The sequence below is a fragment of the Arvicanthis niloticus genome, chromosome 3 (genome assembly GCF_011762505.2).
Source record: "Arvicanthis niloticus isolate mArvNil1 chromosome 3, mArvNil1.pat.X, whole genome shotgun sequence".
NCBI classification, from domain to species: domain Eukaryota; kingdom Metazoa; phylum Chordata; class Mammalia; order Rodentia; family Muridae; genus Arvicanthis; species Arvicanthis niloticus.
The window spans coordinates 33,819,480-33,844,296 of NC_047660.1; the positions used below are offsets into that span (position 1 = coordinate 33,819,480).

The 24,817-nt window shown below is 40.4% G+C and overlaps 1 pseudogene; it reads right to left on the reverse strand.

Annotated features, from left to right (window-relative positions):
* Nucleotides 1-2,060: 2,060 nt before the first annotated feature.
* LOC117706074 (large ribosomal subunit protein eL8 pseudogene) lies at nt 2,061-2,656 on the reverse strand (annotated as a pseudogene).
* Nucleotides 2,657-24,817: the final 22,161 nt, after the last annotated feature.

Below are 24,817 nucleotides of genomic sequence, written 5' to 3' on the forward strand. Positions count from 1 at the left end.
TTGGCTGCTCTGTCTCTGTCTCACTTGCCTTAATTCACAGCTTGCTACAGCTAGAGTGTATGCTCCATTACCACTGTGTCCCTAGAAACTAGTCCAGAAAGGGATTAGATAAACACTGTTGGACGACTAATTGAAAAAGAAATCATATTCCCTGGGGTTTCTCTGAATAATTTTAATGGCCTGTCAATCCATGGACCCCATGAATTTCTGAATAGCTCTTCACTATCTTCCAAGGACATCACCATTGTCCCTAATCTTAATGGAACTGGTTCTCAAAAGCACTGAAGTCTACAAAATGATGGCCTTTTTCTTTATTTACTTAAATGGCTGTATAACATAAGATATTGTTACAATTTTTCCTATGTTGTAATTATTATTTTAAAGTTGGTGTGCTTTGGCGTGTACGTATTTGGCATTTGTTTAATTACTGGGTAGAAGTTAACTTAAATGTTAAATAACTTTAGTTAATTTATTATATTGTGCTAGTTAATGTTATGTTTAGAAGTACATCCCTTCTCATTTGATTACATGACTGTTGGTCTGTTGTTCTCTGATATGCACATATTATGTATACTTTATCACTCTGGAACTTCCTTCACTGTCAGATAGGAATTAAGGATCCAGTTACATTCTCCTATAAATGATACGTTACTTGTGTCAACACCAGTTATTGAGTGTGCCTTACTTAACCAGCAATGTGAACTTGAAGTATATTTGTAGTAGAAGGCTGGCCTTGATTTCAAATGGAATATGTTAAAGCCTTTTCATTTTAAGAAGATAATGAGAAAGTCTAACTGACTCTCTTATGCTTCTGAGGCTCAACTCCTTCCTCTGTAAAAATTTTAGTGATGCTATTTCCTACCTCTGTGTGTTGCGTCAGGATTAGAAGAAGGTAATTTTGAGATACTGCCTGTCACATGGTGGTGTTTGGGTTCTTGTTTAACATTACTATGACTCCTATTTACTATCTGATAAGGTGACTCCCCTTAATCTAGATTCCAAATCAAGCTGACTCTTGGTTAGAATTGTACTGAACAGTTACTTTGAATTATAGGGTCACTACACGTACAGCATCTTTCCATCCAGAATTGTAACATCTCTCTTAATTTTCAAATCTTTCCAAAAGGCCACATGGAACATCTTGCCTTTCTATTCTCCACTCTCAGTAAGCAAGCATTTTACTGACTGAGTCTTATTCCCAGCCCCCATTGAATGGGGTCTTTCCTCTAAACACTCAGTTCTCCTGAAATTCTGTCTTAATTTAAAGATATTTATCAAAACATGCAGCCAATGTTTCCTAATGAATTCTCCACCCCCCTCATTGGTCAGAATCGCCTGATATTTGACTATTTTGTTTTTTGTTTAAAGCCTTTAGACTCAATTTAAATTATGCTTTTGTCCATTTTTATTTTTCTAACTTAAGTTTTTCTTCAATTATAGAGTTACCAGTTACTTTTTATTTTTGCTCTCTTTGTATTTATGCTTTCGGATTTTTTTTCCCTCTAACTTGGTGGTTGTGTATATCATTCATTTAAAGTCTGGAGGTATGGTTCAGCCATTGCAGTAAATAATTAAATCTACTCTAAGCTCTGAGAGGGTGTGCGCATGCACGACTTACCTGCCCAAGTGTTTTGGATTCATGAATGAAAGACATACACATGCCAGACTATTTTTAATATACAAGGAGGCACTTCCAAACCTCCTTGCAGCTAGCATACTCTCCACTCTGATATTCCTGAGTTAACACTTAATAAATCTATATTTTATCTTTGCTGCCCTGGGTCCTGCTGGGCAGCACCTTTGGGGCCGCCTTCCCTTTGCAGCTACATTTCTGCCAACTTACCCTCCTTCACATTCCCAGGTTGGTCTGGACTATGCCCCCTCCCTTTTTTAAATTTTGTAACTATATTTATGTACAGAAAACTTATTGTACATTTAACCCAGTTTAGTGGCGAGTTCTTTAGCCTTTGCCTTTTCCAGCTTGGCAGTGCGAGCCACAGACTTAGGACCCAGGACGTTGCCTCCCCAGTGGCAGCGGATCCTGTCGTTATCTGTCATTATTAATTGGTCCTAATAGCTTCCACCAGCTTAACCAGAGCACCCTTGTCTTTCGAGTTAACCTGTCTGAAGGCAACAGTGCTACATGTCTTCCAAACCACCAGCTCAATGGGGTCTACATCAGGGGCAATCACCACCAGCTGAGCCTTCTTGTTCTCCACCAAGGTGGTGACTGCATTGACTCCCGCTCGGAAGACAGGTGGTCTCTTAGTTGGGATGTCCCCTTTGTCAACAGCTTTCCTCTCAACACGGCCAGTAGCCTTTGCTTCTTCTCTTGCTTTGTTTCTGACCTGTACTTGTGGGCAAGCTTAAGCAGCTGAGTAGCTGTTTGCCTGTCCAGGGCCTGGGTGAACTGGTTAATGGCAGGAGGTACTTTGAGCCGCTTATAGAGGATGGCGCTTTGCCACTGCAGCCTGATGTAGCGGGGCCATTTGACGACGCATGTTAGCTCTCTTCTGGGCTGGATGTCCTGCTCAATGCCAAAGTTCTTGGCCCTTTTCTCGAACAAAGGATTGACTGCCTTTTGGGCCTCCTGTTTCTTGACGACGGCAGCGAGGGCCGGTGCCACCTTCTTCCTCTTGGCCTTTCCTTTGGGCATCTTGCTCAGCTGGAGGAGAGAGCCCTACGCCCTTCTTATGGTGGCTTCTCCTTCTCCCTCTCCTCTGTTTCGTGCCCAGGAATTCTAAAAATCCCGCCTCTGTCTTCCTGCCCAAGCATTGGCTGCTGGCAATTTTATTTCCAAATCAAAACCAATTAGGGGCAAGAACCTGCAGCGACTTACAAGCAGATGTGCAAACTCTTATGTAATTTGGGAATCCATTAAATCAAATTCACAACACTCAGCCCTCAAAAGTTCTTGTAGCTCTTGCAGATGATCTGAGTTTGATTCTCAGAACCCATCTGGCAGCTCACAACCTATAACTATAACTATATAACTCCATTTTCAGGGGGAACCAACACCCTTTTCTGACGTCCTCATTCACTTGACCCACATGCAGACAAACATTTATACATATAAAGTAAAATAAATCTAAAACCCCTTTTGGATTTTATTGTCTTTTGTTTATTTAATTTATTTATTTATTCACTTTACATCTTGACTGAAGCAAGTTTCACCCTTATAAATACTTATAAATACTTCCCCCCATTATTTCTGCCCTTCTCCTCACAGAAAGCGAAGCCCCTCCCTTAGGTACCACCTTGTCCTGGGACATCCAGTGATAGCAAGTCTAAGTGTGTCCTTTCCCACTGAGGCCAAGTCAGGCAGTCGAAGACTAATATCCAAAATATATAAAGAACTCAAGAAATTAGACACCAACAAACAAAATAATTCAGTGAAAAATGATGTACAGAGCTAATAGAGAATTCTCAACAGAGGAATCTCTAAGGACTGAGAAACACTTAAATAAATGTTCTACATCCCTGCTCATCAGGGAAATGCAAATCAAAATTATTCTGAGATTCTGCTTAACACCCCTCAGAATGGCTAAGATCAAAAACTAAAGTGACAGCTTCTAAAGCCTCTCAAAAGGCTCAACTTAATTAGACTATATTCACCACGACACTTTCTCTTTGACAAGTCAGCCTATTAGAAAGCTTAATCAAGCTGGGCATGGTGCCGCATGCCTTTTATTCTAGGAGTTAGGAAGCAGATTTTTGTGAGTTCAAGATCATCTTGGTCTACATAGTGAGTTCTAAGCCACCTAAGACCACAAAGTGAGGCCCTGTATCAAAAAGAGATAGAGAGGACCCTTAATCACATTGACAAACCCTCTCACTGTAGCCCACTCTAACCACAAGTGACAAGTATCATGTATCCTGTTCATCATCAAATGGAAGCAGTACTTGGCATGTACTGTAAGGCGGGGATCTACATGATATGCAATTCTGCTTTCCATGAGGTGTTCTGCTTTCAAAACAGCTTGTTTCCCAAGGATTCCTATGATAGAAGCTTCATCTTCAGCTTGAAGATGCTAAGAGGTAGTGGTGCCCTTAACAAGTGGAGCCTGGTGGGAGATCATTGGAGGTGCTGCTTCTAGAAAAATTAAATTCTTAGGTATTTGGCTTTGTTTATGACATATATTTTAATTTTGATTGTAGAATTTCCTTATTTCAGTAAACATGGAAGACATTGAAATGCACATTGTCCTAAAACATTTAAAGATTATAAAAATAAAGCTATATACTAATAATATAAAAGACATCTGAAATTCTATCAAGAGCCAATGACATTAGTTTTTCTAACAGTACAAGGCAAATTTTCTTTAAACAGATAAATACATACATTTTGGAACAGTTATATAAATCACAGTTGGCTAGTTTTGTTCTACTTTTTAAATGGCTTTTTACTGATTCTTTGTGAGTTCCACATGATGTACCCTGTTCCTACTCATCTCCCCATGCTCTTCTATATCCTGCAAAATAAAACGCACACACACACACAAACGACAATAAAACAAAAACAAAGCACAGAAAACATCTCATCCTGGAAGCTGTAGTATGTCACCGTGTGTCCCACAGTATACCCCTCTGTATAGTGTATACACATTTTCACTTGCAAATGTTCATTACATGAGTCATTGGTCTGGTTTGATATCCTTGGCTTCAATGACAACATCAGTATTGGATCCTCACTGAAATTCCTCCCGGTTATCCTGTTTTTGCTCTGTGTTGTGGAGATACTGAAGCTTTGGAACAACAGGACTGGCCATTTCACGAGTTCCCAACCATTTGCAGATGATACAGATTTTTGGGGTGGTCCAACTCAGATCTGGGCCTGGGTGGCAACTGAGCTGCTTAGCTCATCAGCTCTTCCCAGATGAGCTCTTCTGCATTCATAACTCCAGCTAGGCTACCTAATGTCACCATCGGCAGAAGGCGGGGTCAGCTCCCCTCTCTCATGCCCTTGGCACCCATGCCTCCAGAGCCTGGCTCACAGTCAAGGTTAGGGGATCACTTTCCCAAGTGCTGCAGCCTATGAGGGGCTGGGACAGCCCTCCTGCTCTCAAATCCTCAGGGATGGCTGCCCTGTGCCTTCCCCAGCAGGGCCACATCCACTGTGTTGGCCAGGTGAGGTACAGGTCAGTTAGGAGGCAGTAAGGGGGGGATCTTGCTCTCATGATCCCCTGCTACTGCATGTGGTGAGGGAGGAAGGGGGAAGGCATCACCCCGACACCCAGCCATTTCACAGCCAGGTGAGTGACAGGGCTAGCTCTTGAGCTCAGAGTCAACTCATATGCGGCCCCTTCCACCAGGGCCAGTTCTACTGTACTGCCCAGGCAAGGTGTAGGGCCTGCTCTCCCAAGTCCTGCAACCAGGGAGGGTCAGGGCCAGCTCATCCACTCTGATGACCCGCGTTCTCCCGACTGTTGCAGGTGGTGTGGTGAGGGAGGGGGGAAGGGGTGGAGAACATCACCCCTACCACCTCAAAGCAGAGAAGTGTTGGGGCCAGCTCTCCCTCACTCTGTCCTTGGGGTGGCTCATCTGCCCCATACACACACCAGGGTCAGCTCTGCTGTGCTGTCCAGGCAAGGTGCAGGGCCCCTCTCCTGAGTGCTGCAGCTGGTAAGGGGCAGGGCTAGTTCTGCCAAGCTCATGACACTGGGGGCAGCTTTCATGACTGCCAGAGGTGGCAAGGGGCAGGGAGGTGTGCATCACTTTTGCACCAGTGCCATCCCATAGCACATCATGGCACATCCCATGGCAGAGTCAGCTCTCGCACACTCATGCCCTCAGGATGCCCTCGGGGTTGGCTCAGCCACACTCCCCACTGCCAGGACGAGCTTTACAGTGCTGCCTGTACAAAGCACAGGGCCCACTCTCTGGAGTGCTGCCACCAGTGAAGGATGGGGTCACCTCTCCAGAGCAGTACATTCAGTGAGAGCTGGGCCAGTTAAGCACAGCCCTTGAATATTGAATATTGCCCCAACCAGGGACATCCCTATGAACTCTAGTCATAGCATGAGCCACACACATGAACATGGACCCCTGCGGCTTTGTAGCCATGGACTCAGACATGGCCCTCAGTGGCAGTTTAGGCTGCAAGCTACCTCACCATGACCCCAGGTGGCGGAGTTGGTAACATAACAAGCTACTCCTCTCCGCCATCTAGCCTTCAGTTCCCTCTCTCTTCATAATGCTCACACTACTGTACTTCTCTTTCTCTCCCAACTGACCGCCACATAGTCACACATTGTGGGGCTCCTGCTGCAGGCGGGCCAAGCAATTAGCGGGCTTCTGGGTGAAATCCTCCATCTGTGCTTCATGGTGTGACAACAAGCATGTGTGCATGTCTTATGTGTGCTGCCTCAGCCTGTGTGAGTTCATCTGTGCATCAGGCTGTTGCATCTGGAAGACACTGCTTCTTTGGAGAGATCAACCAACTGTGGCTCTTACAATCTCTCTTCATCCTTTTCCTCATAGATCCTTGTGAAGGCAGGGTAGTGTGTTTCATTACGACATGTTTTTGTCTTACTGACTACATTTTTTTAGACATTTATTTGTTTTATGTATGTGAGTTCACTGTTGCTGTCTTCAGACACACCAGAAGAGGGCATCAGATCGCATTACAGATGGGTGTGAGCCACTATGAGGTTGTTGGGAATTGAACTCAGGATCGCTGGGAGAGCAGTCAGTGCTCTTAACCGCTGTGCCATCTCTCCAGCCCCTTGGCTCCTTTTTTAAATTTTTATTTTTGTTGTTGTTTTAAGTTTAGTGTCCAAGGGAGTGAGGAGAATCTGGAAGAAGTTGGAGAAGGGGCAACATGATGGAAATATGTTGTATGAAAAATTAATTTACATAAAAAGGAATCACCATGTTTAATTATTTAGGTTCTTGTTATCATTGCTGTTTGTACTTTTCTATGTGAAGTTTAGAAGCAAGTTTTCTAGTGAAATAAATCCCTAGTATTTTAATCAAGACCACATTAAATTAAGAAATTAATGGACGAAAAGAGCTGTCTTAAATGCTGATCTCCACAAATGGCTTTCCCTTATGTTAAGCCTTCTGTATAAATCTGTGTTTAATTCTCTGTGTAGATCTTGCCAGCACGCGAAACACAGGCTTACAACTTAAACTGCTTGCATCCTTGGAACAGTCCAGTGGCACACAAGCCATTTTTCTCAAATGTTTCACAGAAATTCCTGTAAAGTTGTCTGTGGCTGGTTAATTAATTAATTTATTTTTTTGACATTGCTGACAATGGGTGTTTCTTAAAAATTGGTATGCTTATACTATTGGTATGCCTACCTTTTTATGGTAATTTATTCATTTAATCCTTATTTTTCCATTTATTTGCATAGAGTTGAGTAATCTTAGAATTCTTTGAATGGCTTCCTTCTGGGGTTACTCTCACATTGTCACTTTCTAATTTATATAATTATATTCCTCTTCTTTTTCCCTGGTGAAACAGATTTTTTCTTTTCTTTTTCTGCCAAGACTCAAGGTTTAAAGTTAACATTTTTTTTTCCTGTTCTTTAAACTTACTTTTATTTATTAATACATACTTCTTTTTTCCTTTGATTTTGCTTTGCTTTTAGAAACGGTGTAATTTTGTACTATAGCCCTTTTGTAAGTATGTGTCACAAGTTAAGAACCTTACAAAAATTTTTATTTGCATATATTAACTATATATAATTAAAACTTTTGTATTATCACATAGAGCAATTTTTGGGTTTTTTTCTGGTTTATTTTGGATTTTGCTTGATGTGATCATTAAGTTCCTTGTGATAGAATACATCCACTGATGATTACTCTGTGATCTAAAATATTTCAATTTTCATGAGTCCATAGACATTTGAAATAGACGTGTTTTAATTATTGAAGATCAATGTTTAACATTCATGAAACTTTATTTCTCTCTGTATGTATTTATGTGTATACTTTTGCATATGTATGTACATGTTTATATAAGAAATGCATATATGTATGTCTGGGCTTTTACAGCGTAGCCTTTATTGACTGAGGTATCTCCAGAAGCCCAAATTCAATGATGGATACCACAGATTGCATTTATTGGTAGAGGTAGAGAGCTGGTTAAATGAGATCTAATGACAAGCAGACAAGAGAAATTTGTTTCAAGAGCCCTGTTGTACTGCAAGGTAGCTATAGTTTCGATATTGTACTTTGTATTTGATATTTGATATTTTCTTTTTATTTGTCAACTTGACAAAACTAGAGTCATCTGGGGAGAGGGAATTTCAGCTGAAGACTGCCTCCATCAGACTGACTGTAAACAAGTGTGTTTGAGCATTTTCTTGATTAAATGATTTATCAGGGATGGCCCCGCCCACTGTGGGCGGTGCTACTCCTGGAATTTAGTCCCAGGAAGTCGAAGACAGCTGCACATGAACCTGAAGTGCAAGCCAATAACAGCATTCCACTGTGGTCTCTACTTCAGTTCTTACCTCCGAGTTCTTGTCTTGAATTCCTGCTTGACTTTCCTTCATGATAAATTGTGACTTGTAAGCCAATAAACTTTTTCCTCCCCAGGTTGGTTTTGGTCAGTGTTTTTTATCACACTAGAAAGCCATTTAAGACAGATACTATATTCTTGAAATATGAAATAGTGATTTTATGCTCTCATCTCAAAAATGCTAATTAATGAAATGAATTTGCTATTTAGCTAAATGTAAGTAGTTCTTTAGAACATGTTGTTGTATACAATAAGAAAACATAAATATTAGCTGCTACTTTTTAAAGTAAAATAAAGTTTTCCAGGTTTTTTAAGACCTTGATCTCTTACACTTGTGTGCTTTTGTTCATTTCTCCTTGCAATTTCTACCATTTCAGCTTCATGAGTGTTATTGCTTTTGATTGGAGCATAGATTTTCATGACTTTTATATCTTCAGTATCAATTGTCCTCTTTGGCATTATAAAAGACCTTTATTGTAAAGCACTTTTCATCCCGAGTTCCACTGTATCTGATATTGACATCTCAAGAACGACTTTAATTTTAACTCTTCTGAAAGTTTTAGATGTGGCTCCTGAATGCAGAACAAAGTTTGAAGGTTCCTTTGGTCTCCAATGTGAAAAGTTTTTCTTTATATTAGGTGGGTCAAATTCATTTACATTTATTGACATAAAAGATGTGTCTGGCCTTTGGTCTGTCGTATTGTTCTATCTAAGGGCAGGTAGTTTTAAAAGTCTTTCCACAGTAGTCTGCTTCGTGCATGTGGGATATTTTTATATTTAAGAAAGCCTACATTTTTATTTTCCTATTTATCTTCATGCCATTAGTTCTATATAAAAGCCGGTGATAATAATGGCATATTTTCCTCTATGTTTTTTTGACAGCTCCTTGTCTGCACTTTGAATCAATAAAATTGTTATTTCTTAGTGTTGGTTAAATATTCTTTTACGCCTACTATTTGTCTATCAGCCTGAAATAATGTCTCATAAAATTATATTTGATACTATAGATGAAACAATCACCATTTCTATCTCATATTCTTCTAATTTATTAGACAATTATTCCCTAAATTGAGAGAACATGCACAGTTCCTTTTTGCCACACACTGATCTCTTTTTTTGTTGTAGTCTTTGTTCTGTTTGTTAAAAATATTCAACCTTTCCTGCCATTTTTATTTTGTTTCTTGATTTTTATTTTTTGTTTTTGTTTTTTGTTTTGTTTGTTTGTTTGCTATTGTTTTCTTGGGTGTTCCTGGTTATTGAAGACAATTCTTTAATACTTTCTTCAATAAAGGCCCAGAGATATCCTGTTCCTTGGTTTCTTATGAGAGTGAACTGTTTTTTAAAGTGTTCTATAAGGCTTTTCCCTCATATCATTTTAAATTTTTTTTATTGTTTGAGATTTTTCATACATACATGTTCTGGTTAAGACTTTTCATCAACTTGACAAAAGCTAGGGTTATCTGGGAAGAAAAACCTCAACTGAGCAGATGTCTCTCTGACTTTCTTTAGGCAAGTCTGTAGGGCATTTTCTTGATTGATGATTGACAGGAGAGGACCATGTTCACTGGGCACAGTACCCCACTAGACAGGTAGTTCTGAGTACTATAAGAAAACAGGCTGAGCAAGCCATGGGGAGCAAGTGAGTGATTAGCATTCTTTCAGAGCTCCTGCTTCAATTCCTGCCTCCAGGTTCCAGCCTTGAGTTCCTGCCTTGGCTTCCAGCAGTAGACTGTGACCCAGCATATGTAAGCCAAATACACTCTCTCCTCCCCATGTGACTTTTGGTGTCTTTATCCATCACCCCCTCTTGTACTTCAGTTTCTTTCTATATCCCACCACTATCAATCCTTTCCAACTTCATGCACTCTTTGTCAAACAGGAGTCACTTAGTGCTACCTATACATGCATGTATAGAACAACCTATCAGAGCATGGGCAACTGCCCAATGGCTTCGTCCCTAAAGAAACCTGACTGTCTCATCCACAGCAGCCATCAAATTTCAATAGCTCTTGAGACAGGGACTGGATCTAATATCAATTTCCTTTCTCCCTTGTGACTCCATGTATTCCTGCAACATCTATTTTCCATTGCATTTCCACCCACCACATGTCAGGGATTGAAGTCAGGGCATCTATATCTCTCTTCTGTTTAAATCGAGTTCTGCCACCTCGTGTTTTTGTTTCTTTCCATTATTTCAAAATATTACATAGTACTCCTCTGTGGTCTCTTTTTACATAAATAATTGTTTTCATTTTCCATCTTAAATATAGTCGCTGTAGGCTGGCCATGGTATCACAGGCCTTTATCCCAGTACGAGGGTGACAGAGGCAAGTAAATTTGGGCCCAGCCTGGTCAACAGAGCAAGCTCCAGGACAGCAATTCTGTCTCAGAAAAAGGGGAGTTTGCTATAACAGGGTGAATTCTTGAGCCCCAATCCACCAAATCTATATGTGGAAACCCCAATCTCAGGATTATAGTCAAGGTAGAGTCTCCCTGAATTATGTCCTGAAGGTGAAGAGAGCTTCATGAGTGAAGCTGGTATTGCTGGAAATACCACTGGCCCACCAAGTGATGACCCAGCAAGAAGATGAGGGTCTGGAGACTGGTAAAAGGAAGAAGCTCTGATGAAAACTCTGTCCTTCTGTCACCCTGAAATGCTTCTGTCTCAGCTATTAGGAAATGCTCATCACAAATATTAACTTTTCATGGCATTTGTTTTCTTTGTGTTTTATTTTGTATTCTTTTGTCTCTTTTCCTGTTTTAGTTTTCTTTTTTTCTTCATTCCTCCCTCTTCCCTCTTTTTGTTTCTTCTCCTTCCCCCCGCCCCCCATTCTTTTTAGTTTTGCTTGAGACAGATGTCATTTAACCAGGCTGGCCTCAATCTTGTTATGTAGTTAATGAAAACTTTGAACTCCTGATCTTCCTGCCTCCACTTCCCAAGTGCTAGCTTTTGTAACGGTGGTTACCATATCCAATTGAGTGTTTAGCTCTTGAGTGATACCGATGTGCATGTGTGTGTGCATGTGTTTATGTGTGCATGCTTGTGTGTACATACACATGTATGCACAATAACAGTTTCTTTTTTTCTGAGAAATGGCTTGTAGTGAGAAGGATTTTTCCTGTGATGACTGTTTGCACTCATTTCCTGTGGGAAGGCCCAGAGCACTGCTAGTTAAACAGTCATGGCCACATTGCCAAGGACACTCTACTTTCAACAGTCTGTACTTGACAAAGCACTCTAGGCTTTTTTATATTTTGTTTTTATTGTGTCAATATCCTGAGAGTAAGGAAAATTTTATTACACCCATTTTCAAAGGGGGAGATATAAAAATCAAACAGATTTGAAGTGTTTCTATTAGTCCAGGATTAGAACCTATTCTGTTAGTCCGGGCTTTACCACTAAGTGTATGGGATATTTCAGGTTACTTTGTTCTTAGCACAATACCCTTTGGGGGGGTACTTTGGCTCCATCTTAAAACAGTCAATAGTTAGACATGTTGTTGTGCAATGACTAGGTAAAAAAACAAAACCATCTACATATGGCCTTCTGACTTAGAATTTTTAGCTGGTTAGAATTTGTAGTGATCATAAATATTGTATATGTTTTTGTTCCATGGGTAAACATCTCACTAGCTAAACATTGAACTTGTTGGGTTTCACTTTCTTTACCTTTAAATGGTTTACACTGAAATTCAAATATCCAAAACAAACATTCAGAGAGACTAATTCTCTGGACCCATTGAACAATGCCATGACTTCTTCTCTTAAATGCAATGTTCAAGCATAAAAGAGGCTCCCATATCCTCCTGTTCTCAGGAAAGAGAAATACACTGTTTTTCTAAGAGGAGGAGAAAACATGGGAAAGTCCCAGCCCTCCTGTAGACCCTCTAATTCAGTGGTTTTCAACCTTCCTATGCTGTGACCTTTAATACACTTCCTCACATTGCACAACTGATAGATATTTTATTGCTACTCCATAACTATAATTTTGATTCCATTATGAGTTATAATGTAAATATTTGATATACAATCCCCCACGGGAGTCTCGACCTACGGGTTAAGACCCACTGCTCCAATGAGTCACTCTCATTTTTTGCTTTTCTCCAATGAAGTTCTACCAGAGCTGCAGGCAAGACCGGAAGCTGCTAATGTCTAAAATGATTATATAGGATGTAAAGCACCTTCATCTTCCTCTTCATCTTCTTCCTCTTCATCCTTTTTCTTCTCTTCCTCCTCTTCCTCCTCTCCTCCTCCTTCTTCTTCTCTATTCAGCTCAGACAGACCTTGAACTCACAAACCTTCTCCTTCCGGTTACCAACTTCTGGGATTACACATGTGCCACAATGCCTCCCCCTTCTTTTTAAAATTCACACTTTGTTCCCATTTCTGTGCCTCTCTTCTCATTGTCTCTGATGCAGCATTGGATACAACTGTATTTCTCTGAATCCAAAACCACACAAACTGTGCCTACTATGTACCAACATGACACTAAATACTTGAATTAGTACTTGAGAAATAATTGCCAAAAGTTATAATAATCTTGATCTATTCTGAGGGGCAAAAATACCCTATAGAAATTTCATCACTAAAGTCGGAAGACTGCTGCTTCATAGCTTACTGTTATCTTTAATCTAGAAACGTAGCAACAAACATTCTTTGTAGCTTGCACAGGTTTTTGTTTATTATACATCATTTTCTCCTTCAGCCAGATTTGTGGCTTATAAAAATAACCAAATATTTGCTTACAAATTGTTATAATGAAAATCTGTAGCCTGCTGCATCGAGATTCATGATCATGATAACTTTGAAGCATTTGTTTGCATTTGGAATGTGGGAGAATAATTTAAATTTAAAATTTTTGCATAAATTATTTATATGTTGGGTCCAAGATGTAACACAATTAGTACAACATGTTTTTTTTTTTTTTAGAAGCGAGGCAGAAGTTTAAAATTTATAAATACCGCTTTACATTTTGGTGGTGCTGGATATAGTTTTCTAGAAAGCTGTATTTTTTTGTTGTTTGAATAGCAGTTAGCTGTTTTCCCCTCTCTAACAGATGGAACCAAAGCATTGTGAACATTTTTATTAAAACAGCAAATGAAGCCATGAAAGAAGTGTCACACTGCCAAGTATTCATCTTGCAAATGAAATTCTACAACTTAGCAGGTGGTTTAAGTTCCCTTTAGAAATTTTAAATCAGCTTATTTCATTTCTCTGTGGTTTAACAGAGACACAGGTTCACTGACGCACTCGCTTACAGAGTCTGTTTGTATGATTCCAAGAACTGACAGTTGGACGATGTTTGCTAACTCTCACTCCAAACGGCTCCTGATTGCCACGTTCAGATGGCTGGGTCTTCAGTTCCCTTCACCATTAATGTCTACCATTTGTCTCTAGAATCTGTAGGGCTCCAATGAATCCAAAAGCTAAATCCCACGAGCAGTGTGGTTTTGACCATTTTGATACACTATACCCTTGGGTGTGTAGGCACTATGCAACCCAATATAGAAAACTGCAAGATGCAGCCAGTTAGTTTCCAGTGGAGGGAACAAGGGTGAAGTATGATCTGCCTTTGGTATCTAGAAGTGGGGATTGGTTCCATACCTTCCTGAAAAATCTCTCAATCTATGGGAGTGGAAATCCTTTCTATGAAATGGTGCTGGATTTACATGGAAACTACTCACATCTCCCTAGGTGCTTTGTCATCCCTACATTACTTATAAAACCTTACGAAATGCACCTGCAACATAAGTAGCTGCGTTGTTTCTTGTTTAGGGGGTAGTGGCCGGATTAAAAGGTCTGTGGCGGGAAGATGGCTCAGGAAATGTTTGCTGTCCAAGCATGAAGACCTTAGCTCAGATCCTCATCACCTATGTAAAATGCCAGACGCAGAGGCTGAGGCCTGTGATCGCACTATGGAGAAACAGAAGAGTCCCTAAAGCTTGCTGGCCTGCCAAGGTTGCCAATTGGCAAGCTCTCAAAAAAGAAGACAGAGAAGCAATTTAGGAAGATTCCCAATACTGAGCTCTGATCTCCACAGGCACACACAAGCATATACCCCCCGCCCCCACAGCATGCCCACACACATACACAAATACACATGTACATACATGCAAATACATAAATACATAGTCTACACGGAAATGTGAACAAGGAGATAGGCAAAGAAATAATGTGCTTGAGAGACAGTGAGGAAACAGCAGTTTGCCTACAGCGAGGATCTGCTGAGAGGCAAACTCAGACCATCTTTTTTTTATTTTTATTTTTTAAAAGTATTTCTGATGTGAGGTTAGCTAAATACATAGATATGGAAACTTCCACTAGTGCTTCTTTCCCGTGTCTGTGGACCTTATTGGGCAGTGAAGGCAGACAAAATGCATTAAAAGGTAGCCTTGGTAGCCATTTTGGAAGTGAGAAAGTAGAATCAACCACCTTTGCTACTCTGAATGCCTAGATTAACATCAGATTACATTTCCCAAATCGAAAAATCTCAATAGTCTGCCACTGCTTAAAGAAAATAAAACACTCCAACTATTGGACTGAGCACAGGGTCCCCAATGGAGGAGTTAGAGAAAGGACTGAAGGAGCCGAAGGGGTTTGCAATCACATAGGAAGAACAAAAATATCAATCAACCAGCCCCCCCCCACACACACACACACCATAGCTCCCAGGGACTAAAACACCAACCAAAGAGTACATATGGAGGGACCCATGGCTCCAGCTGCATATGTAGCAGAGGATAGCCTTGTAGGGCATCAATGAGAGGAGAGGCCCTTGGTCCTGTGAAGGCTCAATGCCCCAGTGAAGGGGAATATCAGGGAAGGGAGGTGGAAGTAGATGGGTTGGTAAGTGGGTAGGGGAGAACCCTCATAGAAACAGGGGAAGGAGGGATGGGATAGGGAATTCCCAGAGGGGAAACCAGGAAAAGGGAAGACACTTGAAATGTAAATTTTTAAAAATCTAATAAAAAATAATAAATAAATAAATAAATTTAAGTAAATTTTAAAAAGAAAAGAAAAGGAAAGGAAAGGAGAGAAAAGAGAAGAAGAGAAGAGGAGAAGAGAGGAGAGGAGAGGAGAGGAGAGGAGAGGAGAGGAGAGGAGAGGAGAGGAGAGGAGAGGAGAGGAGAGGAGAGGAGAGGAGAGGAGAGGAGAGGTTGGTCATCTACTAAAAACTTGCTTGATTTAGTCCACAAACTCTTGACACACTCCTTAACAGGTCTTCTTATAAACTGGTCTACCTACTCAAGTGCTTAAGCGACCCCAAGTACAATTGCACTCTGGGGCAAGTGAAGCCATGCTACCAGACAAAAGAACTGTTAAGGTTGAGCAGATTAAGGAACTCTGACAATTCTTATAATTAAGAATAGCATGCCTTTGAATCTACTTCAAACCTGGTTCCTGTCCTGGAGCATATGACCATGACACCCCACTAAGAGGACCATGACAACAAGTACATAGCATAGAGCTGAGAGTTCTCCATGCTAATGACATATCTAGATAGGCCCCGAGTGTCTATCAAACGACGACGGGCATCCCTTCCTGCAAAAGGTATTTAATCTCTGGTTCACCCTGAGTAAGTCATATGGATCCTTTTTTCTTCTCGAATAAACATCTTGGACAAGCAATGGCTGTCTCCGCTGGAGGGGGTCGGGGGTCAGGGAGGGGAGAAGCCTTCTTCAAACAACTGCGCCTGTGTTTCCCATCGGCCTCTGCATTCCTGGCACTGACACTGAGCTAAGCTGGATTCTCCCCTGACCTCAGCCCCATGGGGAGTGTCCAGGGGTTTGAGAACCACAACCTCCATCCCAGCACTGCAGTTTCTCACCTGGAGAAGCATGGGCTGGGACTTCTACCTTGGGTTGCATTTTGCCTTCCGGAGAAGTGTTCTGACATCCCAGCGGTGAGACAGAAACAGAACCACACCACTCCTTGCCTACCTATCTGTCCACACATCCCAATACTCTCTTTTCTTCTTTGATTATGTAAATCCTTATTCTAGCCTTGAAATATAACTTAAGTGGTGTAATTTATGCTCATTTCTTCCCCCTTTAGATCTACCCAGCCCCACTTATAACACCGTAGCTTTGTTTTTCTTCAATACACCCTATTTTCTTAATTGAGATGTAGATTCTGAAGGTAAAAACACTCCACATAGAACGAAACACTAATACCTCACTATCAAGGATGCAGTAGTCATACTGATTGACAGTGTTAGGTAGTGAAAAGTTTTTCAGGCTGCTTCAGGAAATATGAAACAGGATAGAGGCTAACTTTAAACCATAAGGGTACAAAGTTATGATAGGCTTGCTTGTCCAGAGTGCTTCTCATCCCCCTTCTTCTGGCTTTTGTTATTGTTGTTGTTGTTGTTTGTTTGTTTGTTTTGATTTATTCTCTTCCCTCTCTACAAGTTTGTCAGCTTCATTGTTGTGTTTGACAGGCATGGCCAGTATACAAAACATCTTCAGACATTAAAAGTTAAGGGGCTGTTGAGATAGTTCAGCGGTTAAGAGCACTGACTGCTCTTCCTGAGGTCATGAGTTCAAATCCCAGCAACCACTTGGTGGCTCACAACCATCCGTAATGAGATCTGACCCCCTCTTACGGGGTGTCTGAAGACAGCTACAGTGTACTTACATTAGATAAATAAATAAATAAATAAATAAATAAATAAATACCTTAAAGTTGGAGTGAGCAAGGTTGGAGTGAGCGAGGCTGGAGCTAGTGGGGCCAGAGCCAAGTCAAAGTTTACTGTATACCTTGTGTGCTTGAGTTCTTTCTCAAGCTACCTCAGTCCTGCATCCACACTGGGAGATAAGTAGTGTTGGTGGAGAGATTAGAACCCGTATATGTTGCTTGTGGTATAGTAAATGGTATAAGCTCTTTGAGAAGCACTTAATTGCTTCATTGACAATTCTCCCCAGAGTTTTGAATCTTAGTTAGCAGTTTCCTAAGGAAAATAGCTGTTACAGATCTCAGCAACCACCGTCCTGTGAGAATGACCAAGTAAATTGAAAGCATATGTGCACACAACACCCTCTAGCCTAAAAGTCAGAAACAACCCAGGCATCTGTGAACTGATGAATACGCACAGTGTTGCATACCTGTCTAATGGGGTAGTTATTTAATTACACAGAGGTATGAAGAGGTGGGCACATGACTGTAATCCCAGGCTTCTGGATAACTTCAGATAAGATGACTGTGGGTTCCAGGCCAGCCCGTGATACACAGACCATTCAAGGTCAGCCTTCCATATAAACTGAGAGCCTGATACATTATGTGAAGGAAACAGCCAGATGCCAGTAATGGAAGGCTACCTATCACAAATTGTACAGGATACATAAATTCATCAAAACAGAAAAACTCCCTTAAGAAACAGGGAGAGAGGAAAGGAGAATAATTCCTAGTGTGCATGGTGTTCCTTTTAAGACTGATAAAAATGTTCTGGAATTATCAATAATAGCTGAAATGTACAAAAAATTTTATTGAATAGTATAATTTTAAGGGTACATTTTATGATACCTGAACTATAGCCTAATAAAGTTGATTTTATTTGACTTCTCTTTTTGTCGTACTGGGGATTAAACCCAGGGCTTCATACATGTGAGGTAAGTGTTCTATTGCTGATTTGCATTCCGATTCAAGCTACTTTCTTTAAAACATATATTTTTCTTTTAGGTATGTGGGTCCTTTGCCTGCATCTATGCCTGCATCTATGTACATGAATGGAACCAACAAAGGCCAGAAGGTATCAAATCCCCTGAAACTGGCATTTCAGACAGTTGTGAGCTACATGTGATCTGATAATTGAACCCAGGTCCTCTGGAAGAACAGCCACTGCTATTAACCACTGAGCCATCTCTCTAGCCCCTGTGTTTTCTTTTTAGTGACACTCATTATTGATACTCATATTACTTGGTCAAGAAATTCCCAGGATCCTAAGTTACTTCAATAAAACAGTGTCATACAGTCCTTCCAGCTGTCTGAAAGGGAAGTGGAAGTATTTGGTGCATGGTATTAGTTGCTACAACAAGCTTCCAGTCTTAGCTTCCAAAGAGCATGAGCATCAGGGCAGCTTAGTTCTAACACTACACCCTCTGGATATTATTATTATTGGCTCAGTAGTGAGCATGTGGCAGTCAGATCAATCATGCTGCAAGTAAGGATGTCGTGATTACTAAACAGGAGGGTAAGGGTCTAGAACCCACACTTTGAGCCTTGTGGGAGACACCCTGCAATTATCTGTGACCACTCAAACCAAAGACTTTCAAGATGCAGAAGAATTTTGATTAATAATTAATTAGGAATGAAGTGGAATGCAAATCTTATGCTTCATTACCCAGCTGATGTTGCACCTATTTCTAGAGAAATATGTTGTTGTCTGGTTCTGGCTTATCTTTCTCACACACTTTCCCGGTGCCTACATGGAATGATTGTCTTTCCAACCTTTCATGACTCCACTTTCTACAACCTGAGCTTCTGCATAATGTCCTGAGAGTTAGGGCTCTGTAATGGGTCTCATTGATTTTCTACGTTATGACTGGTATAAGTGGCATCTTAGATGGCTCATAATGACCCTTACCTGCTCATATGTATGTGTCATCCTCTCTTCTCAAGACAGTGGTCTAGACCTTGTAGCCAGCAGGAACAAGCTAATACACCAAACTGATATATCACATCTAAGATTAGGTTATCAAAAGCTCCTGATTGATGATTTTCTCTCCATTTAATAGATATTAGTATGGTGCTGTGTTCTATTTTATCAAGAAGCCAGTTTGTAAGCAACTGAGAGTGGTCCCAGTGCAATAGGCCACTAAGCCCTGCCAATGATCATGAAGTGAACAGGGCTCACTAGATGGTCCTGGAAATTTCTTCAGTCCAGTTGTCACCTTGTTTGAGCTGGGAGAGGGCTTGAAGCAAAAGACCTAATTAAGCTATTCCCAGACTCCTAACACAACACAGACATATATTATTTTTCTAACTTATTAAATATTAGGTACTTTGTCATGGAGCAATTGATAACCAGGGCAGCGTCCTTCCCTCAAAATCCCTGGCACAATGCCTTATTTGGTCTAGGTAGGGAATCAGTATGTATAACTTTGGACTTACGTAAGTTGCTTATAAAAAACAAACCATCCTTCTTCTTACTAGCTCTGAATAAAGCATACTCATTTCTGTTCTCTACCTTTAGATGTGTGCTTTCCCTAGCCTGAACCCTAGAGGTTTTCCCCAAAGGGATTCAAAGTTTCCTCTCTGTTCTATGGTGCAGCTTTCGTAAGAACACAGTTCCTTCCTCCTGGTCACTCCAGCACATGTCAAGTTGTAGTGAGCATGTCATTAATCACTCATTGCTGTGCTATCATTTAATAAGTTCTGGGGCTGTATAAGAATCAGGAGAGTGGCACTCTACCTACAAGAAGGATTTACATGGTTATTTCATGAGGAGGTGATGGCTTCACGCTAGCCTGAGAGCATGACTGCTAATTTCAATCATATGATAGCCCATCTGTCTCCATAGAGGGATGCTTGGCTATTTAACATTTATCTCTTCATGCTATCCCCAACGTGGCTCTATCTATTCTGAGGCCAATAAAGCCAGTACAGCTCCACTTGCTGGGATTGGTAGTGACTGGTACCTTAGGCATATGGTTCTCTCTATAAAAACACTCATTTCTATTTTTTCCATCTGTTAAACTTTTGTTCATACAGCACACAGAATTTCTGAAGAAATCAAAGCTCCTCTTCACCTCATCCTCCTTCTCCAAACTTATCCCAAAATATAGGCATATTCCCTCGATTTCTTGATTTTTTTTAAAAACATGTAAATCACTATGAAATAAAAAAAAAAGATTTTCCTATAGTCAAATAAAAAAAGTTCACATTGAATCCATTTGCACACCGTGCCTAGTGATTCTTCATCTTAGGGACTTCCACTGAAGCCTTAATCCACTGGGACTTGAGGTAAGTGGTCTATTCAGAGTGGAAGTCAGATGAAGGACAAGGCCAAAAGAGAGGAAAAAAAAAAGAAGAAAAAAAGAAGAGCACCTGAGAGACACATTTGCTCCAGGAAGCTTGGCTTGCATATTCCCTAAGGTCTGTCCTCATTAAGTCATTTAACTACTTTAGGATGTCTATATACATTTCTCTGAAGTTCTCTGAAAAGAAATGCAAGACTCTTGGTTTTAAATGGATTTACTAATCCAGGAGTTTCTCTATACCGTCATCCAGTTTGGCATGCCTTCATCCCTCTGGGATGTTGTGCTTAGCTCCCAAGGCTAAATAGATGCCCTCCTCTGGATTTATGTAAGATTGTATTTGCATCTGATGGCACACATTAAACGTTAGGTTTTCTTTTCTTTTTTTAAAAAGAGTTATTTATTTATTTAATGTGACTACACTGTCAGTCTCTTCAGAAGAGGGCAGTCGATGTTCTTAACCACTGAGCCATCTCTCCAGCCCATGTTAGTTTTTCTCGATTGATGTGTTTCATCCAGGGTGTTTCTCGAAGCTTATCTTTGTCTAGGATAGTTCTTTTCCTGAAGCACTTCCTCAGCATCTCTCTGTTGATTTGCTTTGGTTCTGTTCTTGTTGTATTTTGTTTTTGTCCTAAAGTCTCACTATGTAGCCCAGCTAGTATAGAACAGTCTGTGTAGTTCATGTTTCTTTGAAACATCCTGCCTTTATCTTCCAAATACTAGAACTGTACCTATATACCACCAAGTCTGATTTGACAAATATTTGCTATATGAATAATTATTCTACAAAGCCCTACTTTTTATTCACATACTGCCAGATGATGGCTGGGATCATATATTATCTTGACTTGTTCTGTAATGTTATTTTTCATTCATTCATTCATTCATTCATTCACCTATTGTTCTCCCTTTAAGAACCAAACTCTGTCCATATTGATATCAGTTCCTTTTCCATCTTTCCAATAGTCTTATTGGCCTCCAGGTGACTTTGTTCTGCTTCAAAACTGAATGAGAAGAAAGTGAATGAACATCCCTAATTTTTAGCTAAGAATTCACGAAGAGTGTTATGCCAGACTACTTGTCACCTTGACACAACTTAGGGTCACCTTGGAGGAGAGAACCTGAATTGAGGAATTGCCTCAATCAGATTGTGGCCATGTCTATGATAGATTGTCTTGACTAATGATTGACATGAGAGGACCCAACTCACTGTGGGCAACACCATCTTTAGGCAAATGGGCCTGGGCTTATAAGAAAGTTAACTACGAATAAGCCTTTGAGATTGAATCAGAATAAGACATTAAGAATAAGACACTAAGCGGTGTTTCTCTATGGTTTCTGCTTCAGTACATGTTTGAGTTCCTGCCCCAACTACCCTCAATGTTGGAGTGTAACCTGTAAGCCCTTTTCTCCCCAGTTGACATTTACCACAGCAACAGGAAGCCAAGAGCTTTGCTAGCTGGGTCTTTAGGATTCCTCCCCTGAAGCAAACTTCCCCACACAGAGACTAAGACCCCCAGTGTCTCATTATACACAATTATCAGGACCTTGGTTCCCCGTGGGACCTCAGCTAATAGTTCCTGCCAGCAACCATGTTTCTCCTATCATTTTGTCCTACCAGCTCTACTTCCAGTAGGATGGTCCTACCTCCTGCCCTTCTTTGATGTGGTAACATTAACAGTGTTTAAAATCTACCTAGTACCCAGAATACAACAAAGTGTTCTCAGTTCATTTCTCTAGTACAAACTATTTATCTCTTGGAATATCACACACACACACACACACACACACACACACACACACACACACACACCACCCCAGAGCTGATAAACATTCCCATCCCATCCTACCTAAAACCCTCTCTATGGTTTCCCACAATACTCCTGGAACTTGTTCTTTGCGTTGTGTCCTGAATACTTAATTCCATCTCTATGCTAGTTTCAATAAGAAAACCAAGCAGTTTTCCCATCCCCAATTTCCCATTGAAATTTTCTATAGATTTTTATTTTGAGTGAAGTGTTTGTAGAACTAAACAGGGAAGAGAGGATTTCTAGAACAGCTTCCTATCTCAATGCACTCGCCTCTTGTATGCATTAAAGTCTTGGCAAATGACCTCTATCACAGAGCACAGCTATCAATAAATGTGTCTAGCTTTCAAAATTTGTGGCTAAAAACATCTTCCCCTTGATATCTTGTTTCAGATATAGTTTCTAGTATGATCTGCCCTGTAAATTCCTCTACATCTACCTATAAGCCACTCTCCCCATCAATAAAGCACTCCTTGCTTGTTCTTGGACTATTTGTGTTTATTGTCTTGCTTTTTCCTTGACTATTTGCATTTATTATATCGCTAAACCCTCACCCTAGAACTGACCTTAATACTTGCATGTAATTAAAATGGTATAAAAGCAAAAAGGAGGAGGGGGTATGGGATAGGGGGTTCTAGAGAGGGGAAATGAGAAAAGGAGATGACATCTTTATTGTAAATAAATAAAATATTTAATTAAAAAAGAAAATATATACATAAATTATACAAAGAATATTTCATTTATGTATATAAAATACATGCAGACATATGTGTCTCTGTATCTATCATCTATCTATTTTTATGTAGCAACAATTAATGAAAATGATATCATAATTTTGAAAGAGAATAAGGAGGAGTATATGGGGAAGACTTGGAGGGAAGGAAGAGAAGAGGGGAATGATGTAATTACATTATGATCTTTAAAAAAATAAAACAAATAGATTTTTAAAGGAAAGAAAACAAAACAAACAAACAAACAAGCACTCCTTTTGTTCCCAGTATTTGTTGTTGAACTGGGCTGCATCTGCCAAGCCTTCAGTGTGTTGGCCTGGGCCTCTAAGCTTGATTCCCTTTCCTCCAGCTGATCCTGCCTTATTTACCACTGAAGCTCTTCTTTGGAGAAAGGCCTATGAACAGCCTAGAACAACAATGCTTTTGATTTCCTGGGTGTCTGTGTGCACTGAGCCTGAGGCAGTATTTTCTCATCAATGTGCACACAGGGAAGCAGATTAATCACAAAGATCTTAAGCAGGCACTGTTTGTTTTGCATGAACAAACAGCAATTGTTCTTTGTTTAAATTTAATAGTTAAAAATGAACAGTTCTCATGATAATTACCACATATTTATATTGGCATTTTACTTTTTAAGTTCTAGAAGAACAGCAGTGTAACTCAATTGAGTCATATTTATCAAGTCAAAGGTTAAGTACTACTGCCTTTGAAAATTAGAGCCGACTTTGAGTGTACTGTGGTGGTTTGAATGAGAAATGCCCCCCACGGGCTCATGTATTTGAACACTGGGTCCCCAGTTGGTGGCTCTGTTTGGGGGAAGTTATAAAACTTTTAGGAGCTAGAGCCTTACATAAGGAAATACATCACTGGGGGTGGGGAGGGGGAGGTATATAACCTTGCTCCACTTCCTGTTGTGTCTCTCAGCTTCCTGTGTGGTATACCACCTCTGTGGTGACAGACAGTGTTCGTGTGGACTTTTAAGCCAAATTAACCCTTTCTCCTTTAAGTTGCCTTTGTCCAGTCATTCCATCCCAGCAACAAAAAAGTAACTAGAACACATGCTAAGAAGATGCTCTGAAATGGTAGTCATGCAAGAATATAGCTTTAGTTGGGGAGCAAGGGTGGTAAAACATAAATAAGCAGAATAAGTCAAAGGAACTATGTATTGTGTATATTGTGTACTGTGTATTGTGTGTATTGTGGAAGCAATATAGAAAATACTTATTCATTATTCTCTCTCTTTCATGCATGCACGAGTCTCTGTGTGTGTGTACGTGTGTGCATGTGTGTGCTCATGTTCATGTTTGTATGCTGATACACATGCATGCACACACACATGCAGGTCAGAGGCTGACATTAATAATCACCTTTCTTATTTACTGCCAATTCACTGAGGCTGGCTAGCCAGAGAGTTTTAGGGATTTGTCTATCATTACTGTCCCCATGTTGGGATTACAGATGTCCAGTCCTGCACCTGATTTTTCACATGGTTGCTTGGCATTTGAAGTAAGGTCTTCATGTGTGTGTGGCAAGTCCTTTATCAACAGGGCCATCTCCTGAGCCCTCATCATTCACGGCTACTCTCATGTTTGCACATGCTCATATTGGTCACAGAATCAGCAAAGCATGTTGCTGTAGAAGATGCTAACTCCCATTCAGCCCAGACCAAATTCCACAGGCTTCAAACTGCAACACTAATCCTGTTAGAGTACAAACTGTGCAGTGTAAGTGAAAAATGTCAACGGTGGCATTTTGATAAAAATAACAACACTAATCTTGTGGTTTATTAAGTGAATGTATTGCTGATTTAGGAAGCCTGCTTAATTGTAATCC